General features: G+C 38.8%; 2 long non-coding RNA genes across 4 annotated transcripts in view; one reads left to right on the forward strand and one right to left on the reverse strand.

Moving 5' to 3' along the window:
* Positions 1 to 8,512, forward strand: part of LOC116850585 — a 36,840-nt gene that overhangs the window by 18,425 nt on the left and 9,903 nt on the right. The window contains exons 2-3 of one of the 3 annotated variants that reach the window (XR_004379379.1): positions 778 to 986; positions 2,475 to 2,808. The exons of 1 other annotated variant lie outside the window; for it this stretch is intronic. This is a non-coding gene — a long non-coding RNA (uncharacterized LOC116850585). One more of the 3 variants, XR_004379380.1, reaches the window with a different exon arrangement.
* Positions 901 to 2,954, reverse strand: LOC116850586. The gene is made up of 3 exons (XR_004379382.1): positions 2,810 to 2,954; positions 2,597 to 2,636; positions 901 to 1,024 (listed from the first exon to the last, which is right to left on the reverse strand). It is a non-coding gene; the product is annotated as an uncharacterized LOC116850586 (long non-coding RNA).

Here is an 8,512-nt window from a genome sequence, read left to right on the forward strand (position 1 = left end):
GTAATCGTTACGGTGGCGTCGCGCGTTTTAACCGCACTAATTTCAGCGTATAAATGCCCGACGAGAAGTGCTGAGCGCGAGGATTATTTTATCGCGGGGGTTGGTCGAAATTTACGTACGTGCCGAATAATTTGCGCTTCGCAAAGCGTGATGAGAGCTATGTAAACTATGTAAAAGGTAGCGCAGCTACCAAATTAATCGCAAGAGTAGCCGCGGATAGTATGTTTAAACGTAATAAAAAGAGCAGATGAAAGAATCCAGAGATTCTCAAAATGTCATCAAATCGTACAGCTTAAAGTGAAACCAATGCGACTATTCATGCACTACTAACGCTCTACACACACACAGAAAAATACATACTGCTCTCAAATACTTCATAAGTTAATATATCCGCAAATTTCTGTCACAAGTTTATAATATAAGGACCAAGTTTTTAAGTTTTTTTTAAGTTTTACTAAGTTTATAATTTCAATCGAGAATGTTAAAGAACACGTTTGGTTTTTGCTTGCTGCATAAAATCGCACAACTTTTTCTCTTCAATGAAGTTTTATAATATTCTTCTCAAAGAGGAAAAATTTTTCTTTTCAGTACGTCATAATGAGCTTTTCTCAAATTTGTGATGAGTATATTTTAGACCATTATCAAGAAAAAATATTCTTTATTGAAGGTAACCATTAAAGGAAAGTAAACCGAGAAATCGCTTTTCTTGGCAGTAAAATGCTATTTTTCCGTGTGTACTGAGAGTGCGGTCCGTTTGACACTGCGTTTTATTTTTAGCCTCAATGCGTTTTTTATACACGAGACTAATGACCTCATTATGCAACTGAAGCGTCAAACGAACTCTACTCTGAAGTGAGAGCTGAAATCGAACTGTCGCCATTTGACGTTGAAAGGACTCACCGACGTCTGGCCAAGTCCATCGACGAAACTCCGCAGACGTCCACCGGTGCAAGCTCGCCTCTGTATCCTGGACTGCGTTGCCTTGAGTACGCAACTTCATAGTGGCTAGCGTCCAGCCTCCTTCCTGCGGTTATTCCATGTCGATCGCATTTCACTTCACTTCACATACTCGCGGCGACGCGATTAACGTTCAGATTTTAACGACGTTTAACGAGCGTCTTGACGTGGGCGGGAAGTGAAACGATAAATTCCGGCATTTTCAGAGACACGCTCGCGAATCACGTGTAATAGCTTCCTTAATGAAAACCGCGCAGCGTTCTTGGTGCGAGATACTTGCGCGAAGACAGCTCCTTGCGATACTTGTGCGAAGATTATTCTATATTCTCCGCAACATGAGGTTTTATTTTCGTAATATTTGGACGAATTGTCGATTCAGCGAGAGACACGTTTATTCCTTCAAGAGAAGTAATTGTGAGGCGGACGAATGAATATAAAAAAAAATAAAAAGTTACGAATCGCAACGATCGGCAAATCTATCGACGTACACGGGAGCGAAATGCAGTCAATCGGCTATCGTAAAATTCATACGTCACTTTTACGAGCATAGTGCCGGTGTGCGACGTGAATATATATGTATAAAAATTGAAAATAAAAAATCGCCGTAATCGAGAAATGAACGCGCCGGCGAGCGCGCGCGTAACAATCGTTAGACGCGTGAGATTGTCACGTCGAGTCGTGTTGCGACACTTTGGCGAATTTAACCGAACGGAATTGTTAAGTTAACGAAATAGCCGTGGCACGTAATTGCGACGCGAATGCACGTGCCGGAAATGTAAAGAACTAAAGGAACGTAGTGGATCGTGGAATTTATCAACGCGAATGAAATTAATGCGAGCTTTTCGCGGCTGGCGGCGCAATGCTGGATGCGCCATCGGGATATATCTCGCGAAGTTTCAGCTTCGAATTGTATTTGACGGTATTCAGACGGTCGTTCCGAGAATTCAGTCGTTGGACGAAGTAGTGATATAAATCGGTAATAATAAATTGTGCATTCTCTATGAAGGATACTACTTTATCAGCTAGAAATTATATAGTTTTCATATAATTACTTATTTTTTGGAATTCTAATTTCGAAACAGAGTACTTGAAATAGCTATATAGAAGTAACTTTTAATACATTGCAATGATAACTTATATAATCTCTTAATCACATTTCAATCATACCTTTGAAAATATCTTCAATGATTATATTTAATGATTGAATGCATTGAGTATTGCTGCAAGGTTTTTTGCTTCTTGAAACATGACTTATATCGCTACTTCGTTCAACAGTCGTGTGTACATCGAGAGAAAAAATATCTAAAGGATAGTAAATAAAATTTTTCGATAATATTTTAATATTTACTTATACTATATACGTGTAAAATATTTTTTAAATAAGGAAACATTCTGAGAGCCTTAAGAAAATCTTAGCTTTTCATGAAAGCAATTGTTTATTCTATTTAAACGGAAGAGAATTTATTTTTAAGTAAATACGTTATTAATATTCATCAAATAAACATTTTCTGTTTTAGATATTTTTTTCAGGATACATGCGTACATATATTCGACATATACACATATGAAAAACTACGGATGAAGCATGTCACATTGATTCTTTAACCCATCACCTTAATTGTTTGCATTTGTGACTCACCGAAACCTGCAGCTCAGGATCGGCAACGCTACGTCTTTATCTTTAACAACAAAAGAACAATATTGCGAATTAGACTTAATGATTTGATGTAACGAGCAAGATTAGATACGAGTCAGTTCTTTAATGAAGTAATTAAAGTCGTTTAGACAACTATATTCCACCCTACGACCGCAAAAGGTTGACTAGGTAGCTAAGAGGAATTGGTAAACTTACTTTCAGACCGACCCTGCTCGGCCCGAACCGGATCCTTCGGTGCGGCATCGCTATCAACTGAAATTGCTACCACGGCTCCCAGCTTCTCCGGATTTGAAATCAGAAACGATTTCTTGATTAGCAACAGCGGTAGAGCTATACTGCGATCTCTTGACAGAACATGAAGCTACGACCGTGTGTTATTTCCTAAATTTTCGAGAATGAAATAATGGTAGTTATAAGTTTTACATTGTCGCGTTTGCTTACGACCATCCCGGCACAATAATTGCGATTATTATTTTAGAACATCGTAGAATACTTTTAAGGCTCGTCTACAATTTCTGCAAGAATATGGCTATAAGGTTGTGAGACGCGAAATGAATTATTTTCATTCGCTGACAGCTCACGTTACAGCCTTACAGCCATATTCTTATAGCTATTGTAGACGAGCCTTTACATTCGCTATGATTAATTTGATAACTCTCGAAATTACGAGTAATAACACGCGTTGTGCTTGCTATCGTGTCTAGGACCGTTGTGTTTGTCAAATTCGTCGCGTACTAGTGTATATACTGTGGGAAAGGTCGCTCGACCTTCGTAAGTACGAGCAAACTTTGGTGCGTCGACCGCTTCAAAACATCGCCGCGTGACTTATTCACGTGCTCGACGTACGTTACATTATAATAGACGTGCTCAACACGCGTTATATTTTATTATAGAATATTCAATTTTATACTCAGATATAAAATACAATAATTGATATAAATTGATATAAATATCAATTTTATACTTCAGATATAAAATATCTGAAAAACAGAAGTCATTTATTCGATGAAAAATCATTTATATTAATACACACATCTACTGAAATCTATATATAGATACATATACACATAAATATGTATACATTCTTTTATTTCAATAGAATAAACGATTACTTTCACGAAAAGTTAAGGTTTTAAGATAATGTATATTTTCTTACGTGAAAAATATTTTAATAAATTTGTTTTTCTAGCAAAGTCTGCTACGTTCTCAGCAAAATTTACTTTGTTCCTTACTAAAATAAACTTCACCGACAGTCTATTCCTGTAGTTAAAAACTACTAAAAACAATATAAAATTAAAAAAAATTTTTATGAAAACTAATATTCTCTTCATGCATAGAAAGATTTATATAAATAAATATATTAGTAATACTTATCGAATAAATACTCTTTATATTTCTTAGACATTTTTTTCTCAGCATATTCAACGCCTTCTGATGGCAATTGTCACGTCACAGTGATAACTGCTTGTGTATTGCACGATTACCCATTGATGAAGCTAATACACAGAGAGAACGATTTATTGATTCAAATAAATGTTTCTTTGGAATAGTCCAAACGAATTATTTGATTGACACAACAAAAATACTTCTTTGGAATTAAGCCGCAAATAAATATTTTTGCTTCAAACAAAATTTTGTTTGATCAATCGAAAAATTCGTTTGGACTATTCCAAAGAAGCGTTTATTTGATTCCACCAAATCGTTCTCTCGTACTTGAAGTTAAAACGAAGATACGTATTAGTCAATACATAAAATATTGGTAACGGAGATATTGCTACGGAAAGCGCGATTCATTTTCGACGTAAACATTAATGAAGCGTAACATTAATGAAGCGTATCACACATCAAGTCCGCCGTACACCTTCACTCGTTATTCCCCGGACGCTCCTGTCCGAGTCGCAAACTTTCATAGCACGGAATGTTCTTTGGTTCTTTGAAGTACAGCGCGTCTCAAGAAGATAAAAAAAGAGGAAGTTTGATTCGTTAACTTCGCCGTCGTCTAAATGCGCGTCCAAAGTAACGAACGTGTCTAATGCAAACAGTGAAAATTCAGCCGACGAAACGGCGAAAGCGTTCGGCGAGTGGATACGTTGAACAAACTGGATGCTGCCGTACGCGCGCGCCGCTCAAAGGGAGAAACGGACGCGCACAAAGTGATTTTCGGACGCGAAAAGTTTGCCGGTGGAACTTCGTCGCTGGTAAGCTACGAAGTTTCGCTGCTCCGCGGACGTAGTTAACGATGAACCCAGGCGAACTTTGCGCCTCCGCCGCCTCTGCCTGCACTTTCTCCGCACACGAACCACGAGTCCTGAGTCGTCGTCGGAATATTAAGATGCATTCACATCTGTGCGCTCGCGAATCGCATTATGAGCGACGTTCGTGCGGAAAATTATTTTTCTCGATTGGACGACCCAATCGGCCGTCGCTCCTCTTCAATTCTGTTCTTTTCAACTTTGCTTCAGCAAAAGATATCTGAGAGATAAGAAAATATTTATTTAATGGGTACTAATAACATATTTACTTAGATTATTGTAGACTATTTTGCAAATAAGAAAATAAACGTTTCTTCGAAACCTCAGCTTCTCATGAAAGCAATTATTTGTTTTATTCAGATGAAAGAATTTGAGTAAATATGTTATTACCCGTGCAGAAAAAAAAGTTTCCCAAAATTTTCCAAATTCAGCATAATTTTTTATATAATGTTCAAATTACGTCACTATGATACCAATATCTTATTTTTATCCCAAACATGAATTCTATATTAATAATCGAAACATAAATATTAATAAGCGAGAACTCGCGCTTTTTCAATCAGTAATGTTTATATACTTTTATGATATCAAACAGGGAGAATTCTATTTTTATATCTATGTTATTCAATATAATAAAATATAAAAAAATGAAATATTTTTAAAACACTGAGCATATAGCTGAATAATGAAATTATATGAAAAATCACCATGTTTTATTCAATTGATGTAACGTAATATAAAGACCAGAAAAAAATATTGGAAAAATTTGGGTTTCCCTAATTAGAATTGCATTAAAATATCTCTTTTCTCTCATACAGTGAACGCGATTTTTGGAGAATGTAGATTTTTCAAAATAATACACAGGAATAAACCCGATTTCACGTGTGGCGATGCTGAGGTGCTGTCCTTTATTTCCGACAGCTGATATAGCTCTCTTGATTAAAACTTTGATAATCTAGAAGTCGTATAACGCAACGCGCGCGGTACAATGGCGACGTAGATTTGGCATGACAGATATGAAATATTACTTCTTTTAGCATCTATGCATTCACCTTTACTCTCGCGGCGGCGTCTCAAGGAAAGTAGGGCTAAGATCACCAGTTTTCTCACGCAAGGTTAAGAGCCACGCTACAGAAGCGTCGACTGACTCGTCGTTCCTCGCGATACTAACGGTTGTCCCTGTTCCGCGCGGGAATAATAATGCTGTCCTTAATATTTCAGGCTCGTTCGATTTTCGTCCTCTCGTGTAAGCGCCACATGAAAGGCAAATCCCTACCCATTATGAAGACTCTTTTATTAAATAGGATGTGGTTTAACCGTATTATATTTTCAAGTTCTTTAGTTGCCGCGGTACTTAATGCTAAAGATGAAAGAGACGCGGTAGGAGTTGCCGGTTTAAAGAAATTTTTACCGAGGAAAAATTTACTCGAAATTTGCGGAGGTATCTGCGAGCGAGAGAAAGTACCCCCAAGGCACTTTGTACGAAATATCTTAGAGTGCTCATCTCTTTCTCTTGCATTTTACATGATCTCGAACGAACACGTTTATAACAACACGTTTGTCCTTTTTTTCTTTTTTAACAAAAGGACCACGCAACAGAATCATACAATAGAACGTGATCGCGTCGGTACAACAGCTTATAGCAAAAGTTTATAAACGGAAGTGTTTACGACATAATTATGTTGCTCACGCGCGTATACCCGTTTCACTCTCCGTTTTACAGTCTCGGCTTTCACATCACATTCATGCTTAACTTTCAACTCGTTAAATCGGCTGCGCCAAAACACTCTCATTAGCGCGCGGTGTTATTTTCAACTTATCACGTCACCGACATCTCTTATAGTTAACCGAAGCAATTTCGATCGTTCAGCCGCGGCCAATTATCGAGCGGTAAATTCGTTCGTAACGTTTTCACGATACACGCGCTGGCTAATAATTAAAGGGACATAATCTATTAATAGCTCACCTGTTGGTGGTAAATTATTGACCGCATAATAGAAATGCCGCAAACGATACATCCCGCCGCACCGGCCCGGTCAGGGCAGAGCAGGAGCAGCTGGCCCTCATAAATGATCGCGAAACTGCGGCGAAAAAGAGGATATTCTGTTTCATCATTGATCGCCGGTCGCTAAGTGCGTGCTAAATATGCGCTCTTAATCCGTACAATGTATCTTCGTCGTGGTAGACCGTGAATCGCGCGTGACGATTTAAAACCGATATAAATATATAACGCGACTCGTGCTCTAATTGGAGGAAAAATCGCTGCAATTTTATCTCGACGCAAAATTGATATATTCCTAATAGAAGAATTCAAACAGACATACACACACATATACACATCGCGAGCTATTATTCCACACTAATGAGAGACGGGGAAGTAGACTGAACTGATAGACAGGGAGAGCTTCAGGCGAACTCCATTAATACATTATTTAATTAACGTTCGCGAGGGCGGACGTTTCGCGAGCATTTGCGACTACAGACCTTCCTCCGAAGGTAGACCGAGTTCGCGGAGCCGCACTTGTCCGCTTCTTGCGCATGGAAACGAGACACACGCCTTCGCAGTGTCGCATTACGGTTATGATTACCGTAACATCAGGCGGAAACGTTCCCGGCCTTCTTTCTTCCGCTTTTTGCCAAGTTTCTTCGTGGCGTCGGTCGCGCTCTCCTGAAAAGCGCGGCGGTCGACGTGGGCGGAAATTGTACTGTTCCTGGCGCGCTTTATGTTCCTGAAGTTTCACGGGACCTCCGCTCGTGATGCGAGCCTCGAGCGACGACGGTGGAGGCTTTCACCGTGGCGGCTGCTCGTTTATCACGTCACACGTTGATGAGACGGAGCTACGGTAGCGCGCGCGACCTTTACAAAGTTCTAATAAACGAAGCGTGCGCGCGCGCGCGCACTCTTGTTGTGCGACCCGAGGAGTAGTATTCACTGTGTTGCCGGAGGTGTCCCGACTATGAAAACCGATGAAAAGCGGGCTATCTGACGTTACCCGACCGGACGCAAATAACTCCGCTCGGGTTTGGGATACCTCAGAGGCCCTTCCCACTAAAAACGGCCAGAAGGCGATCGTCTCGCCGAGATCCTAATTATCGATTAATGTTCCCCAAACGAGTATGTCTGTTTTCATTTGGGCGTCACATATAGACTTGTTTTCGCGTGAAAACCTCGAATTTGCTGGGTATACAACTAAAAAAATTTACAAACAAAAATTTTACAAAAATTGAGAAAGTAAACGCTTTTTTTCTGTTGGTTTTACACTCGAGTCGAAATTTTGATCCTGTGTTAAATCTTGAATTCTACAACGCGGTAAGAACTAATTTAGCTAAGTGGATTTAATTCTAACGATACAATTTATTCTTACTTTGACTTTAATAATATCCGAAGTTTCCCTTTTTACTTTCTTTAACGTCAAAATAGATTGTATTATAAGCTTTAAAATATCAAAATATGTGTTAAATGTGGAATAGTGAGGCTGAAAATAGACTCAAAATTTCGAATCGGATACGCGTTAAATAGAATCAAAAGAGGTTGATGTAGGTTTCACAGTATCAAAATATTGAATGGAGTACTAAGGCTAAAAATAGAATCAAAATTTCGACTTGGGCACTTGATGTACATGGAAAAGAAAAAGCTTTCCTGAGG

Source organism: Odontomachus brunneus, unplaced genomic scaffold (genome assembly GCF_010583005.1).
Source record: "Odontomachus brunneus isolate Ranch 3 - 2012 unplaced genomic scaffold, Obru_v1 Obru_scaffold_149, whole genome shotgun sequence".
Taxonomy (NCBI): Eukaryota; Metazoa; Arthropoda; class Insecta; order Hymenoptera; family Formicidae; genus Odontomachus; species Odontomachus brunneus.